The sequence below is a fragment of the Pezoporus wallicus genome, unplaced genomic scaffold, assembly GCF_028554395.1.
Source record: "Pezoporus wallicus isolate ANWC-B61680 ecotype Strahan unplaced genomic scaffold, APGP_CSIRO_Pwel_v1 contig_5967, whole genome shotgun sequence".
Classification (NCBI taxonomy): domain Eukaryota; kingdom Metazoa; phylum Chordata; class Aves; order Psittaciformes; family Psittacidae; genus Pezoporus; species Pezoporus wallicus.
This window is the reverse complement of record NW_026639377.1, coordinates 1,000,861-1,019,213: the sequence shown is the minus strand read 5'-3', so window position 1 is coordinate 1,019,213 and position 18,353 is coordinate 1,000,861. Positions and strand designations below refer to the sequence as shown.

General features: G+C 38.7%; 1 protein-coding gene across 5 annotated transcripts in view; it reads left to right on the top strand.

Moving 5' to 3' along the window:
• The window catches only part of ANO3 (anoctamin 3), a 209,231-nt gene that overhangs the window by 78,235 nt on the left and 112,643 nt on the right, over positions 1 to 18,353 (top strand). The window lies entirely within an intron of this gene.

Below are 18,353 nucleotides of genomic sequence, written 5' to 3'. Positions count from 1 at the left end.
GTGTTTCAGATTGTAAAATATCTAGTTTAGTCAGGTTCAAAGTAAATTAATAGTATAAAAATATTTTTTTATTTTCTTTAACTTTAGATATGTTGATAAAAGCATCAGGTGACTTGGAGCCACAGTGTTAATCCTTAGTTTTTAATAAGAAAATATTTCTTATATTACAGCAGTGATTAGCAGCTCCAGAGTCCTTCTCAAGGCTCTTCAGGAGCTATTCAGCTGTTCGGTAATAATCTTTTCAGAAAACACCCAAACCCTAATTTCATTATGTTCAAGTTCAGGGATGAAATTTAGTTGCTGGAAACAAAGCTGGTTTATGAAATGGCATTTTGGCAGTAGTCATTAAACTTAATAGTAACCTAGTAAGTCTTGCCAGTTACTTAATGAGTAGATTGTTGTTCTCTCCCCCTTATTCCTGAAGAGATTCTGATGAAGGTGCCTTGGCAGTCATAAGGCTTTGGAAAGAGAGGAGCTACAGAGCCCGTACAGCCTCAACTAGTATATGTGTTGCTTTCACAAACATTTCGCATGCAGCGTGATGTGTGATAAATCCACCTGAATGACTTCGCTCTCTGTTTTTCTCAGTCTACAGCTTTTAGGGATGGGGGGCAGACAGCATGAAAACCTGATTTAAGGGCTGCAGAAAAACTAAGCAAACATATGGCATAGAATCATAGAATAGTTAGTGTTGGAAAGGACCGTAAGACCATGTAGTTCCCCCCACCCCCCACCCCGCCATGGGCAGGGACCCCTTGTACTACACCATATTGCCCAAGGCTCTGTTCAGCCTGGCCTTGAACACTGCCAGGGTGGAGCTTTTACCACTTTTGTAGGCAGCCTGTAGTGTTTCACTACCCTCGCAATAAAAAACGTCTTCCTTATATCTAACCTGAACTTCCCCTGTTTATGTTTAAACCCATTCCCCCTTGTCCTGTCACTACAGTCCCTGATGAAGAGTCCTTCCCCAGCATCCCTATAGGCCCCCTTCAGATACTGGAAGGCTGCTAGGAGGTCTCCATGCAGCCTTCTTTTCTCCAGGCTGAAGAGCCCCAGCTTCCTCAGCCTGTCTTCATATGGGAGGTGCTGCAGTCCCCTGATCGTCCTTGTGGCCCTCCTCTGGACTTGCTCCAACAGCTCCATGTCGTTATGTTGAGGACACCAGAACTGTACACAGTGCTCCAAATGTGGGGTCTCGCAAGAGCTGAGTAGAGGAGCAGGATCGCCTCTTTCTACCTGCTGGTCATGCTTCTTTTGATCATAATCAAGAACTCATCATCTAATCATGAGGTATTGAAAAGAAGCTGAGAGTCTGCTACTCTGAAGTTCATAGGCACTGATCCCCTTAGCAGCAGAGAACGCCATCATTTTTTGTAGGTTTTCTTTCAAATTTGGCATTTTGTATCATTCTCCTACTTTAAGATATCAGTTACTGTTATTTATAACTCACTGTGGCTGAGATTTTGACTAAATGCAGTTTTCTAGCTGCTCATGAAAACAGTGCCCTAAATTCCCTTTTTTACAGAATAGTGGTAATCCTCATGAAATGGCCAACTGCCCATCACAGCTGTGCCTTGTATGCTTCACTTGCATTAAGACCAAGCTTCATTTTTTGGGGAGAATCCATTTTTATATGGATTTTTCAATTGCATAGGAAGTACATAAAAAAAAAAAAAAATAGATCCTGAAAACAAACAGAAAATAATTTAAACATTTTTAGAAACAAAGCCAGTACCTATTGCCAGGTAACATAATTTTCAAACTCGCATGCTGAAGAGAAGTAACTTTGAAGATGGGAGATAGAATAAGCCAGACAGCATTTGTTTCTCTACTTACTTGGAGCACTTTGTTCTAGCCGAGGAGACAAGTACTGGTTTTGGTACACCAAAACCATCTTTTCAAGGCTGGAAAGAATAGGACCAAGTTCTCCTGTCTCTTGAGTGTCTAGGAATCTTCCACGGGGAGGCAAAAAGAGAAAAAAAACCCACAACATTTATATCCCTGGGATATGTCTCAGGTTAGAGTTCTGGTGTCCTTTTCTTTCTTTTTGCCTTCTTGACAAGGTGAGGAGGTGTTCATGTTAGAAGGCTGTCATTAAAAAGTGCCACCATGGTTTTCTCTTGTTCTTTGTTCAGATGGTGCATGCAGAATGAAACCTCCAGTTCAAAAGCTGTGGCAGAGCTCAAGGTAGTGTAGTTTTCAAAACGCTGAGAGTTTTGAAGAAAATTAATCTCTTCACCCCCACAATTTATGTTTCTACTTGTATCCAAAGGTATGCCTATCAAAAAGAGCAGTGTCCTAGAGCCTACATCTCTGCATAATAGTGTGTTAGATCTGTTGAGCCATCTGTATAGTATTTTGTGGCTATTTTTAACCACTGCTGTGGCAGAAACTGCTTTTTCTGAAATGACTTTCATCAATAATACTCTCAAAGATTAAATTTTTCTTATTAAATATATGCCTTTATACTTTTTACCCCTTCCAAAGGTAATGCAACCTATGGCCTCTGAAGAATTATGTCAGAGGAAAATGGAAAAAAAAAAAATTCTTATTGACTATTTTTCTTGCCCAGACATCCTTTAGGAAAGAACACATCTCCATCCTCAGATGTTAATACACATTTTTGCTTAAAACTGCAAACTGATAGATACTGAGGAAGGAGAAGTAAGAATTAGATAACGTTGATGAAAACAAAGAGCATCTCCATGGATAATACGTAGCTTAGTAATTCCAGAGAAAGACAGCTCATTAGGATTTGGTATTTGATCTCGGTCACAATTGAATACCAATCTTTTAAATGCAGGACTTAAATACGGTAGTCTTATGGTGGACTTTGTTTTCTGTAGTGGGTATGGGACTGATGCAGAGCAGTTGCTTGTTCTGTTAGGGACGTCAATTGAAAAGGTCTCTTTTTGGAAGGAAAGGCAACCTCATTTGCAACATGCTTTTCTTTTAACAGCTACCTGACGGTGAGTGTGTTTGGATGTTTCTGCCCTGACAGAAGGTAAAACCTGTGTTGAGGGTGCAGGTCAAAGCAGTTACAATGCTTAAAATTTTAAATACCTTTGACTTCGGTCCTGATAGACTGAAATTTCCTGCATGCTCTGCTGAGTGCTTTTATTGACTGTTGTTCTTTTTGATGCCCCCATCAAAGCTTTTTAATGAAAAGCTGGTAAAAAGAAAAGACTTTTGTTCCTTAAAATTAAGTAGCCTTTAGTATTGTGTATGAGTTTTAGGAAGATGGACTGCAGATGGAAATCCAGTGGTTAACTTGGGGTGCCTCTCATGCTTCTGGTTCAGGGTGTGTAATGGGACAGGAAGTTGTTGAGCAACTTCAATACTTACTGTGGTTTGAGAGTAGAGATTTCGTTTCTCAAGGGATTAGTCTTGAAATTGTGTGACTTCTGAAGAAATCGGGCATCACCATAAAAGACACATTCCTAGGTCTGAAGTTCTGATCAGTGCCAAATACTCTGTTTCATTCTATAGATTAGCCATCTACAGTTGGAGGGCTGTTTAGATGTATTGAAGTTTGGGTTGAGGATCTCTAAAAAGCTGCAGTTGTTCCCCCTTCATGGGGGCACTTGTTACTTCATTAGCTGGTCTTTTTGAACTGCTTTGAGCTACATGGGGGACCACAGTTGTAGAGCAGAGCTTTTTGTTATTGTGATTTTACTCTAATTTTAAGATCTTAATGACCTGCATTCTTTAGAAAACAACTTGTGAGTCTAATTTGCATTTAACCTGTGAATTTAAATGAGGGTTTGTAAAGGTCACATTCTTTATATTGCCCCAGAGTTTTCAGTATTCAGTAAGGTGGACTTGTAATTAAGATTCTTATGGAGAATTTTCTATGGATGTTTGATACTTCAGTAGCACCAATGGACCTAATAATCTTGATAATCTAAAGAAACTGCTGAAATTACTGGAAGATGCAATTCTGCCAAAAAAAAAATTACGAGAGATTATAACTTTTTGCTGTTCTCCACAGCACAAAGACCAGGTTTCCATGTTGGTGTGAGTAAAAGAATTTTCAGGGCTCTGCTCTATCATTTCCATTCCAAGGAGCACATCAGTATGTGCTGATTCCATTCTGTGCAGCACACAGAAAATTTCAAAGCTCTCCTCATCTTTACTCTAAAAGCTGAGGGCAATGCAGCTATTAATATGCTCCCTTAAAATGATACCCTATTCCAGTGGGTTCATTTGAAATACTCTTTCAGGGTGTTGAAAAGCAAGGCCCAATATTTAATGAGGCTATATTTGCTTTTATTTTTGTTTCTTGATAATAGCTGCACAGCTGAAGATGCATTTCACCTTTTTCAATCAAACATCTTAGAAGGGCCTGTAATACATATTTTCATTCTGGATTATACTGTTGTGGCTTGTAACTGCAATAAAATATACAGCTTCATTGAAAATAATCACTAAATATGACATATTAAACCTTTTATTATGCAGGTGCACAAGTCTTGTTTCCCCCCCCTCCCAAATGAATACTTTGAGTGAGAAAGCCAAGGAAATTGGAAATTTTTGGCTTGTTTTGTAACTGTTGTCTGACTACAGACAACAGAGCTGTGGTGAGATGTCTGGGCATTAGCTTCCTATGTTCTGATTAAAGTATAGCTTGATATAGTATGATCTGTGGAAAAATCTTGTACCTATTCCAAAGCATTTCAAAACTTCCTCAGTGAGGATGCATTAAAACAGGCAACCCACACCATCTCTGATTGTCTTCAGCATTTTACCATTTATATTTCATTCATAATCACCACAAAACTGCAAGGTCCAGTTCTGCTTCTGTAATTTGGTTGTTTTGTTCTGCTTTTTGTCGTTTTTGAAATCAGCTAAATGAGGATCACAGATGAAACAACTCTGCCTGTGTAAACTATGTTGAGTATTTTTAATAGTAGCTTCAATATACAAGATTTCATTGGAAAGTTTTGCAATAAAATTAACAGTAGTCAGCATATTTTATGATTAAGGGTATTTTAAAGCTCCAGCAACCCTGAAAATTGAAACATCTTCTTAATTAACAGTACCAGGAGCCCTGTGTTCCAAGCGATGCAGCCAGCTAAGTAGTAAGTGGAAAAGGAAATGATGCTTTTTTCCCCACCCCCCATTCAAAAGTGGAAAAAAAATTGCTGTTCATGAGCTCGCTGAGCAACATGAAGTTCTCTTGTTTTCGGCTTGGGCCTGCCTAAGCTGACAAGTGTGTCTGTGTTGTCTTGAGTCAGACATTCAGTGAGGTTTTCAGAAAGCATCATGCATAGTGTTACCTAGGTTTCAAATGTTAAATTCCCTTTACTAAGCTCATTGTAGAAGTGGTTCAGTTCTCTATATCCCAAAGCATATGTTACATTAGATTAGTTATTGGAGACAAGCGTAACTCGGAATTTAGCTACAGTGCACAGCAATATGTTTTAACTATTCCAAGTCTCAATGAATGCAAATGCATCACTGTTTTCTCAGAATGAGATTCTAAGTATGCCTCAGTTTGGATTATCATCTGGCTTGTGAGGGCTTGAAGCCAGTGTGATTACTTAAGTGAGGAATTGTTCGTCTGACTGGTGTGTTCACACTTTGTTTCACAATGCTATTTTAAATGGAGTTTTGAAGAAGCTGCTATCTTAGTTATCCTTGTGGGTGTATATGTATATATATATAATATACAAACATCCAGCAAATAGTAACATTTACAATGTAACTTAACTATTGGATCCACTTAAAAGTGGGATCTCTCAAGGAAAAAAAATCATGAAAGCATGCTGAATTAGATTCCGTCTCTGCAACTCAGAAGAAGGAAATGTAGTTTGAAGAGTATCTGCAGAAGAAATCCTTTTTTGAACAACAGACTTCTACTGTTTGTATGGGTTTTGTTTGTTTCTTTAATACAACATAGGCCAAGAAGGTGCCATGGGTTTTCTTGCTTCTTGGCTGTGATTCTTACTGGATTTCTGTGTAGCACAAGTAGCTCGATAAGGATACACAAAGAAAGAAAACTAGAGCTCCCTTAAATCGATGTTGAAAAATTCATAAGTACATCACACTTAACTGAAGAGCTGTAGCTTGTCATGTATGCTCCAGACAAGTACTGTGATGATGGCAAGCTCTGGAGCTAGGAAACGTTTGAAGTGGCATATTCTCCTCACTGCTTGTCTCATTCAGTAGAATTGACGTTGCTCAAAAAAAATCCCTACTCCTTCCTCTTTGTTTAGTAACTTTACCAGTAGTGTGCCTTTCTAAGCCAGAAGGTGTGACGTATTTAAAATTTGTGTTCTGTTATCTTTCTGCTTAATTAAACCAGTGTATTTAGTACTTTTAATGAATTAATTTTCTGAACCACTAATCAGTTATTGTATTAGGGAAGTTGTTTTTTTATCTGCAGGCTATTATGAAGTCCATTAGCTTCCTTTTCTATGTGGTTGTTATAAAAGTAGCTTAATAGTATGAGAATAGCAACAAAAGAGCACAGGGGATCAAAGAGTAAAAATGCTAGGAGAAGCAGGCAATCCTAAGAGTTTCCAAAATTTATCAATGAGCTGAGAGATTATAGCAAGATTTTTTTTAAAAGCATAAAAAATAGTAAATAAAAGCAAATATAGAAAGGTGAGTATCGATGCAGAGACACAGAAATGGGAGGGGGATGGGTAGATGGAAGAAAATACCAGGTAATGAAGGCAGACTGAGCATAGTGAACAGGCTTCTTTCTGTGTGTAAGCAGTGCTCTTCAGCTGGTCATGCTGAAGTAGGACTGCACACAGGGGATTTACAGATATCTGAACAGAGCCCTCTTCACATAAAGCCGTGTCAGCAGCACCAGTTTCAGCAGGGGCAGAGTAACTTAGACGATAGTCGAATGTCAAAGAAGGTGGACGATAACTGTGAGTGTGTGAAAAATAATGAATGTAAGCGTGTGTAGAGCCAAGTGCTTCAGAGAGAAAAATTTGGGTACCACAATATGTAAAATCTGTATGTCTAATTACTTTCAGAGGCTAGATCTTTCAGCGGAGGAAAAAAAAAAAGCAAGACCTATGCATAACCATTTACTTTTGCATAAAATAGTTATGGTTTCATATTGGAATAATACCACAAATTGAAGTGTGGTAAAAAGTATTGGTGAATTCTGAATAATCTCAGAGGAGAGGGCCTCAATTCCTCCTATGCAGAACTCCATTTTGTTGATGCATTGAAAGGTAGATATAAGACAGACATACCTACATTTTAATGTATTTAAGAGTTCACTTTTGATATATATTAAGCATTCAATAAACACATCTCTTGCAGAGGGAGGCTGTAATTTCAAAGCTATTAAGGTGAAATTTCCACTGTACACTCACATTTCAGGGGCTTTTAATCGCTCACAATCAGATTTTGTTAAGTTTTATCAAAGATGCAGGCAACTACTCTGTCAGGGTTTTTAGTAGTGCTTGGCTATCTAGCAATGCAGTAATTGGTAGGAATTGTGCTTAATGCTGTTTGCAAGTGTTGGAATTAAATGCAATTTAGTATTTTAAAAGCTGACCCTAAATATCTAAAACCTTTTTTCCCTTTTTTTCGCCCTTTTTTTTTCGTCCATATTCACCAGAAAATTCATTATTTTTTTAAAATGTGAATTTAGACCTGGATAGCTGTTTCTGATTACCTCTTTCATAGGTGCATTCTTCATGGTGTAGTTATGGCTATACCAAGTTACCCCAGAATTCTGTCTTAGGCAAGCTGCAGGCTTCATTCTAAGTCATCTGGCCTCCTGAGTATAACAGGTAGGTTGTGTGTGTACAACCCTGAGGCAACTGCAAACTAAAGAAGGTATGAAAGCTGTGGGTCCCTGGCAGCAGCTCTCTGGAGCACATCATAGGCTGAGGAGTCCCTGTCTAGGGATGTGGGAGACATCATGGGATGCAGGCAGAGAGCATCTGAGGACTGTACAAGACTTGTTAGGGGAGGAACCAAGTGAGGGAGAGAAGAATCGGCGTGCTTTAGGATAGACATTTTACAATCGCTACAAACCCTTTTAATAGGCAAAAGCAAGGATTTTTCAGAGAAAATGTTTTGCATTGTAGTTTGCCTATATTACAATGTTATAAGCAGGTGCTGATGTCTATTCAGCAGCCACCAGTGCATTGCTTTCACTATTGTGAAGTGCCTTTGTGTATAGTGTTCAGTAAAAAAGGACGAGAAGGATTTTCAGAAGCACAAATAGTAGTAGTAAATGATTAATGCATATGAGCTTAACCATGTTACTATTAATAATTTACACTTTTAAGAAATGCAGGACTTTGAAGTTGCTGTTCTAGAAAGCCAGCATCTAAATAAAGTGGAAAAATGGAGTGGAAAAACAGCCTGGCATCAGAAAGCACTTATCATTACTGCTGACATTCTTGAAACGTGGTTGAACTCAAAGGTATTTCATGATGATTGATTTGGTAATTATCTTAAGCGTACTTGAACAGAAGGAAAACTTTGCCATAAAGATTTCATGGATGTAGTCCACACAAGAAACCCCACATACTCTCACTGATGACAATGGGATATTAATGGATGTACCGGAGATTTTGATAGGATCTGCTTTTATGAGGTTTAGCTATGAATAAGAAATGATGTGTCCTGTATCTCATTATCACATGTAAGTAGTGGATGAAGAGGAATTAAAAAGATATTAGTCATGCTCCAGAATGATCAGAACAAGCTAATGAGGTGAGAACAATACTTCACATATTTGCTCCAGGTAAAGAGAAGTTCCCTGATCTTTATCTCCTAGACTGTCATAGGTTTCTCCACATCTGAAGCAGGAAGCAACTGTTTTTTAGGATAATACTCTGAATTACAATGTTTTGTTAGGGGTCAATCCCAACTATCTATTATTTTGCACTGTAGGAAAGGAGCATCTCCAGGGTTCTATTTTATATTGTAAAAAATGTAGAAATAAACATACAAGCGACTTGTATTCAGTCAGAGGAATGAAACTGGCATTCATAACTGCTTGTACTTTAATAGAAAGATTTTCTTCAGAAAGAAGAATCATGGTTCATATCCCAAATAGAAGACTTTAGATCTCTTTGCCAGTCTAACTGGGCTGTTCTCCGTCTTGGTCAGTGCTTGTACTTTCATGTCCAATTCTGGCATGTTGGTTCTGGAGTGAGTTGTCTGAGGGGCCATAGATTTGGTTTCTGAGGTATCTAAGATTTGGGTGTTCTGAAGATAAGCCTAGTGCCTACCGTCCAATAGGAGGAGTACTGTAGTCATTGTTATCATTTAGTGAAACAAAGTCTTTTACTGTTTGGCCTTTTATTAGACTTAATGATCAGTTGGTGAGAAATTGAAGCTTCCCATCAGATCACATGAGACTTCATTAGAGAATTCTGATGCTGAAATGTTTCTCACAAGTGCATTAGTTGGTCTGGCGAAGAGCCTCCTTCACATCTTGGGTTACGTCTGTGTGATTACTAGGAGTGAACTGCTAGCTCTTGGAGGATCTGAGCACAAGCTGAATGTTCTCATGGTCACATCAAAGCAACGAAGGAAGCTCTACTTGTTACTTACTACTGTTGTCATCTAGTGCATACATAATCTCTTAGAAATTATTCATTTCATACTTAGAGTATTCATAAGTATTTGCTGTCAGACATTGTTGCCCAGGATCAAGGTTTCTTGAGAGGCTGGAATGAAAACAAGGCAAAGAATCAAGGAATTGATTGAACAGGTTACTTAGCCATTTTTCCACCCTTTAACAAGAAAAAAAGACAAAGAAACTAATGCCTTCAAAACAAGTATTCCTTTAATGTAGAAGAGCATTTTTACCAGAGCTAATTTCTGTTTGAGGTTAACAGTCGCCACTCCAATCCTGCACTTGTTCTAAATTTCCATGAGAGTAACGTTGGGCTGCTCTGAAAGCCTTGAAGGATAAAAGAATAAATATCTTTGGTAGCGAAGGCTGATGAAAACTACTATTGGTAAAAGTATTGGACATGACTTCTTGACATGATGCTATGTAAAGTTCCAGGAGGAAGCGGTTGGTTTGGAAAAAGAGAGAGAAACACCTGGAAACTGGATGTTTTTTAAGTTTAATGTTAAAATTGGATTGTGCTCCTTGCTTACCAGATACCTTATTATGAATATATGATGTTCAAGGCCAGGTTGGATGTGGCTCTGAGCCACTTGGTCTAGTGGGAAGTGGCTGTTCTTTTTTTTTTTTCAGTTCTTTATTATCTTCCAGGCAGACATTCTTGAATGCCACATAATTTTGAGATTCAACCATAAAAAAAGAGCACTGGGCATGTTCTTCAGAGTCTCTCTGATGTGTTTGGGTTGTTTTTTCATATGTAGAACAATTAGTTCAAAAAACCCCAAATTATTGGGTAAAAAGAGGTCATAGAAGAACAATGATGTTCTTCCATTAATTTAAAAAATAATAGAAAGTGGAATATACTTCCCAAACTCTGAAGCTGTGCTTTTTTAAAGCTACTGTAGGGGAAGAAAAGGAAAAAAAAAAAAAAAGAAAGAAGAAGAAATAGCACTTTCTTTTATTTTCCAGCTTTTACCAGTGAACACTTTCCTTGTTCACACACAGGCTCCCAGGAGAAATGGATTTTAAGACGGCAACTCCAAGTGCTCTGCAGAGGTGGAATAATTAGGGTATCATGATTTTAATTTTCTGTTTTATGATAATTATTCACTTGTTTTTGTTACCAGGAACTTTATTTTTTACTGGAATTTTGATAGGCTGTTTTGAAAGCTGTGTTCATGTGACTGGTTGGAAGAGTTGGTCAGATTTCAAGAAAATTCTGATCCCATGAAGATTTGCATTTACTGCTGTAGAGTCCCCACTTTGAGCATTTTTGGCCAGTTCTGTTCGTAATGTTACCAACTCATGAGTAGGTAGCTGAAAAAAGTTACAGAAGGATTGCAAAGGGACCTCACTTGGTGGCTGGTCAACTGGGAAATACTGTGAAGAAAGTATCTTATAAAACGAAGGTATAAGATAGTTCCTCCCTTGTTTGCTCCTGAATGCTCATATAAACTAATCTTATAATGCTGGAGGTGTTGAGAAAAGTACCAGATAATACCAGACAGAATATATAGATATGACAAAGAGAAAATTAGTGGTATTGTTACCTCTGTTGAGGCCTGAAATGGTAGAGGTTTGAAGTGATGAAGTGACAGAATACGCTCCACCACTCCACCAAGGACAAAACTTCATTGCTAGATTTCTCTACTATGCAAATATCAGTTTTTGTGGTTTTCATAATTAGGTCATTCCTTATGACCACAGTATTTATATAATTTATTCTTTCATGAGAAATCAGACTAAGCCTTTCCTCCCTTCCCATGCAAGCTTTCAGGTACCAGAGGGCAAAAAGCTTTCCAGTTTCCCTTTCAACTTCCCAGCACTTTGTGTAGAAAATGATACTATTAGGAAGAACATATGAGAGATATCTGTTACTTTGTGGTTATCAGAGCCCTTTCACTACTTCTAGGGAGACAGAATATGTTGCTGGAAAAAGGTCAAAGCCTTGGTAGCTTCTCTTGCTTTTGAATATGTGAAGCTCTTTCTTCCTCTGCTTGCTTATCTTTTTGTGACACAGGCCTTGAAATAGCCCATTTCTACATGGTTGTGAGATTTTAGTCCATTTCCAGCACACCTGTTAAGCTGCAAAATATATATTTATATTTTATATATCCAGTATGTATGCTCCTTCTTCAGAGAAAGGAAGCAGTGATCAGTGAAGACACTAGCCTCTTAAACCATCACTTCTGCATTAATTATGTGAGTGTTTAATGCACCATGAAGAAGCACATGGTGACAGCTGAAGTTAAACCAGCAGCAGCTTTGTCCAGAACATTTAAGAGATTTCATCAAGGATATCCTCCAAATGTATACTCTCATGAAAAACAAATTTTAGTTTAGAGATTTTTTAGCCTTTTAGTTTACTTTAGTGTCCTTTAGCTTCATTAGGGTATTTTATTCTCTGATTCGCTGTGTTCAGGAGGTGAAGGGGCAACACTCCCATGTTGTTGCTGCTACTGTAATTCATTTTTTATTCCTTGTGTTTGTTAGATGATTATTTAATACAGTTTCCACTAGACAGTGTGTTATCAATGTGGTTTTGGTTATGTTCTTTCTTTCCCATACTGTTTTGATTTTCATTTCATGTGTTTATTTTTCTTGCAATGATCTCTCTTATAAACACAAGGTTTATAAGATTCTGTTGACATTTTACTTTATACTTGCTATGTTGACATTTTACTTTTATACTTGAGTGCGGAAGTCACTGTAAAATAGTCTAAAAACTGAGTGTAACTAATGGATGAAGATGTATTTTATGCTACAAAATAATTGTTGAGTTGCCAGTGTTGTGATTTTCTTTTTTTAATGCTTACTAAAACTACTCAGGTAGCAGGTGCAAATCTGCACTACTATTGCCAGCTTTCTCACAAGTAATCCTGAATGTTGCTGGACACTTAAGTATCTAGACGTGAGAGAGCAGTTCATTATAAGTTGCAGATAAGACTTCACTCTGTCTTTTATAACTGCATGTGAGGTCTTTGTATGTTATGAAGTGAACCAAATGCATTTGGTGAGAACTGCTTCAGCATCTATCAACAGCACCATATAGCTTTAGGGTGCTGATAGCAGCTTGCCTGCAGATTGAGTTTTAAAGTGATGCAGCACTGATGGTCCAGTTCTCTTCAGATTCATAAAACAGTGTCCTGGGTTCAGCAGTAGCAGTCATTTTTCTCCTTGGTAGCTGGTGCAGTGCTGTGTTTTGACTTTCAGCCTGGGAACAGAGCTGATAACAATGCTGTTTTGGTTTGGCCAAGGACTTTGTGAGCCTCATGCTCTGCCAGGGAGGAGGGGAAGCTGGAAGGAAGCAGAGACAGGACACCTGACCCAAACTGACCAAAGAGGTATTCCATACCACAGCATGTCATGCCGAGGAGGTAACTGGGAGTTACCCGGAAAGGGGAGGGACGGCAGGGTTGGAGGAGGTATCAGTGGGTGCTTGGTCTGGTGGGGTGGGGCAAGTTATCAGTTGGCTGGTGCTGAGGTGCTGTATTCTCTTCCCTTGTTATTTCCTTTATCATTGTTATCATTGGTGGTAGCAGTAGTGGTTTGTGTTATACCTTAGTTACTAAACTGTTCTTATCTCAACCTGTGGGAGTTGCATTCTTTTGATTCTCCTCTATGTCCCTCTGGGAGCAGGGGGAGGGAAAGAAGGGGGGGAGTGAGTGAACGAGTTGCCTGACTGGGTTTAAGCCATGACAAACGGTATTTTATTTTTCATTTTTTTCACAAGAAAACATAGCTAAGAACCTGACGAAAAATTACAAATCAGTCACTGATTTGCCAACAACACCAAGCTGTGTGGTTAATACTCTGGAGGGAAGGAATGCCATCCAGAGGGGCCTTGACGTACTTGAGAGGTGGCCAATGCCAACCTCATGAAGATCAGCAATGCAAAGTGCAAGGTCCTACATGTTGGTCGAGGCAATCCCAGGCACAGCTACACGTTGGGTGGAGAAGTGATTCAGAGCATGAATTTTTAGTTCATGAAAAAAGGACTCAGTAGGACCATACCAGGAAATGTGTGGTAATGGCTTAAGAAACAGCTGTTTCCCAGTCTCACAATTGTAGGTACCACCCATGTGGTACTTTTAGGCAGCCTTGGAAATGCAGTAGCTCATGAAAAGACCCAGCTCTGTAGCCACCTTGTTGTTAGTCTTTCTTTTCCTGCCTTCTCCATGAAAATACCTCTGTCCCCTGTAGGGGGGACGTATAGCCTTGAAAGGATATAGTGTCCTTCTGTAAGGACCTGATCGGGACAATCTCCCCCTGGTCACAATGGGACATTTAGGCTGTTGAAAAGGCAGCCTGCTGCTTCTGTGGGTGTGAGGACAGGAAAAGGTCCATAGTTGTGTTCTCAGCAGCACTGCCAGGACTGTGTCATTACAAATAATTAAAAAAAAAAATAAAATAAATCCAGGTATGAAACAAACCCCTCGAAAGGGAACTTTGCCTTTTTATTTGGAAGACATTTATTTTCCTACGCTTGAAGTGTTTTGCATGGCTCATGCTGAACTGAAAGAAGACATCTATAAAAATAAATTATTAGAAAATAATATTCAGGTTTTGCAAATCACAGTTTGTTGCTGCTTCATCTGCTGATGCTTAGAAATGATTGTCAGCTGAACATTGCAATCGTCAGAATTAAGGTATCATCAGGCTTTTTGTTGAAGTGTACTTGAAAAGAGCCTTTGTACATTTTCACTCTTTTTCTCTGTTTAGGGATATGTTTCTTTCAAATAGATTGTTGACCCTGGCAATTCATCTAGAAGTTCTGCTCCTGTGCCTCCTTATTCTCTTTATTTTACACTAATTTATTTGTGATGGAAAACAAGGTTGAACAGAAAAAGGAGGCAATTGGAAATGGCCTTTCTACTTGTGCTAATCTCATATTAATTACTGTTCTTTACATAAATCGCTATAAACAATATGCTATAACCTCTAGAAGAGCAAGATCAGGATTGAGGATGATCAGGGGACTGGAGCACCTCCCGTATGAAGACAGGCTGAGGAAGCTGGGGCTGTTCAGCCTGGAGAAGAGAAGGCTGCGTGGAGACCTCATAGCAGCCTTCCAGTATCTGAAGGCGGCCTATAGGGATGCTGGGGAGGGACTCTTCATCAGGGACTGTAGTGACTGGACAAGGGATAACGGGTTAAAACTTAAACAGGGGAAGTTTAGATTGGATATAAGGAGGAAATCCTTTCCTGTAAGGGTGGTGAGGCACTGGAATAGGTTGCCCAGGGAGGTTGTGAATGCTTCATCCCTGGTGCTCAAGACCAGGTTGGACGAAGCCTTGGGTGAGATGGTTTAATGTGAGGCGTCCCTGCCCATGGCAGGGGGGTTGGAACTAGATGATCTTAAGGTCCTTTCCAACCCTAACCATTCTATGATTCTATGATTCTAAGATAGTTTTTTTAGGTGGCCCTCAAATACTAAGTAAATTTTGCATGTGTACATATATGTAAAAATAACTAATTTCATGTTTTACATGAGGTTTTGTTAAAGTATTTCTGAAAAAAGATGCTTGACTTTAGAAGTGTTCAGCCCCATTATCTTCAAAGAAGGTAACTAATTTTTTACGGGTGCTGTCAGCAAGAGCCATCAGTATTTAGCCTGTCTGGGGATATAAATAAAGCAGTATAAATTCAGAAGCTCTAAAGTTCTGTCATAGCACCAGACAGAATTTTGGACCTGTTTTTGCTGTCTTAGCAAGCTGTGATAGAAAGGCAGAGTTTGGCAGTCAGTTTGATGTAAAGCTTTGCCAATATGATGGGATAAATAAAAGAACGAACAGTGTGAAATAGTTTGGAGTCCTCTTAGTAACTGTCTCATTGTAACTCCGTCAGCACAATCCCTCATTAGGGGTAGCTGTCAGGATGAGAGCATGCCACCTCCAATAGCTGGTCGTATGTAGATAAGAAGTAGAGCTCTCCACTGAGCATTGTGGCGGAGGAGCAGCCAGAAAGCCAGAAAAAAGAACAGGCTGAGGACCAGTCAGAAAACTCGCCAAATGAAACCTAATAGACTTTAGGCTAGCAAATCTCAAGGACTGAAGTATCCTTGTTTCTGAAGTCCTGATGTGGTTGAACCATCCGTTGTGTATTAATAGTTTGGTATTCACTAGATGTTATTCTGCATATTAATTAACACTTTCCCAAGTTGTCATCATTCTCTCACCTTTTGATTTTGGTCTTTATGTGCACACATTGGTGCTGTGTGGTTAGAATGGGCTTTTTAAGTCAAGTTTCATTTTTCTGAGCACTGCTTCAGGCAAACTGGATGGTATTCATGTTGAATTATGCTAATACTGATACATTTGGAAAATCTAGAGGGTGGTGTAAGTTATTTTCTCTTTTACCACAAAAAATCCAAACTTTGTCACATGAGCCATCACTGTGCATGTGCCATTGAAGTTTTCAGGACCAAATTACATGCTTTTGTGGGCAGGCTCAAAATGATTCTTCTTTGTGGGTCTGAACTACAGGGGCAGTATTGTGTTAAAAAAATATCATTGCTTATGGTAGGTTAAGCATATAATGTAACTTTCTCAGTTTATAAATAAGTCTGAGAGAACACAAATAGAATAACTGAAAGGAATCCTCGTTTGGGAAATCAAGCTTATTTACTTTTACATGTTTGTAACACTAAGCTGGAACCTTCACACTTCTGTTGTGTCATTTGGGCAAGAGGTTGCAAGGCTGTTAGAGTAGAGCATATACATGGTTTCTGACTTGCTGTTGTGTGCCTCTCTTACCAGCTTTCAGCCTTTTCAGGAGAGATACTGGAATAGAGGGTCTCCTTAATTGTTATGGGTGAGCTGTGACTGATGGAGATCAAGTCTGAAGTGCTTTGGTTATCAAAGGGTTGTCAGCTTCAGTGAAGCACATGCTCAGCCATTGAGTGTGTTGATCAGTGACAAGAGTGAACAGGGAAACCATTGTTAGTGTCTTCTCTGGGGAGTTACAAAACTCAGCTCTTTTAGAGAAGGTTCTGTCTGAGCAGCAGAGGACCTATACCTGGAAGCGTTCAAGGCCAGGTTGGACGGGGTGTGGAGCAACCTGGTCTAGTGGAAGGTGTGCCTGCTCATTGCAGGGGATTAGAACTAGATGAGATTTAGGGTCCCTTACAACCCAAACCTGTGATTCTGTGATACCATTGCATAACTTAGAAATAAGTCTGTCTTTAATAAAAATAAAAAATTGAAAAAATAAACTCAAGCAGGTATCTGAGTCTAGCCATTGAAAGAAATGAGTTAATTGAAAAGTGTGAATTTTGCAATCTCTCGTGCCAGCTATTCATACTATTGTATTTATCTTTTTTTCACTTCCCTACAAATTAAAGCATTTTTCTTCCCCCTCCTTTTTTGAACTAAGATGCTTAGAAATGGTTTCCAAGTCCTAAAATGGAACTAGTAATTTTAAAAACGCCAATACTTACCTACAGAAAACCTTTCCATGGTTTTAACTTTACCTCTGATTTTGTGTTGGATATGACTCCTCTACATTTAAAGTTACAGAATACATAAGAATATTAATAAGTCTAAAAGCAGTGCTCTGAGAGTGAGAAGCCAGTTTTGCAGTGGTAGAGAAATTATGAGGTAGCATAATTAGAAAAGTAGACAAACTTCTGAGCATGTAAGAACTTCTGCAAATCTGAAATACAAGCTGCAAACTTCAAATGTAAATTAAGAAACTGTTGTGACATTAATAACCTCTATTAAACATGGTCCATTATCTTTTCTTTGAGATGATCTAATAGATTTAGCTGAATTTGAAATTAATCGAGGTCGTCTTGGTGCTTGATACCTGCTATTCCGCTGTGGTTAGAAATAGTTGCAGTGCTATCCTGTGATATTGCAAAGCAATGCACACGCTTGTTTTATAAGAGGAAAGCTTGATGTTAAGGAATGTAATTCACACAATATTGAAGATCTCTTGAATGTCTCTTTACTTTGAGCACCTGAGTAGTCCTCTCAAGGCATGGGACTACGTGTTATTAAATGGAGGCTCTGTGCATTGCACTGGAGTTATGTGCTAAGTCGAGTTAATGTGCTAAATGCTAACCTAAAAGTTAGTCTGAAATTAATTTAGATTGCCTGTCTCAATTTCTAGGTATGAAATCAGCGTTAGTAACTGAGCAGAGTATGTTTCGCTTTCAGAAAACTTTCAATTACATTTTCTGTAACTCCAATTGCAGTGTCTTCTGAGAGCTGTTCCTTGAGTAGCACCCAAACTACTTTTTGATGCATATTTGAATTTAATATATGTGAATTGTTTTGCCTGTCCTGCACTCCAGAATGTTCCCCCAAGGCATCTTCTCTTTCTTTTGTAAGTGTTTATTTTCCCCTCTGCCCCGTCATCTTTTTTAGTAAATAATGCATTTACTGTTACTTAGTATTCTAACTAATAGATAAACAGTATAGTAGCATCAACTGTGATTATTTTTTTCTCTTTAATGTTAGATAACTGTATAGGCACAGAAAAAAAGCCTATTTCCTCAGGCATTTGACATGGTGAGATGTTCCAGCAATTTTGATGTACTCTCACCCTGTTATAAACTGGTTCTGTTTGATGTGACAGCAATATTCTGTATAAAAAATGTGTTTAATTCAAACCTTGCAGAGCAAGGAGAGGAGCATAAACTTTTATTTTTAGACTGTACTACAAATTCTGTCTGGAGCCAAATGTATTTTCTTGGGCTTTCTCATGCATTCACTATCCACAGGCTTCAGACCATGAAGCTACCTTGATCGTGCACTGTTAAATTCTTTTTTAGCAGGATGCTAAA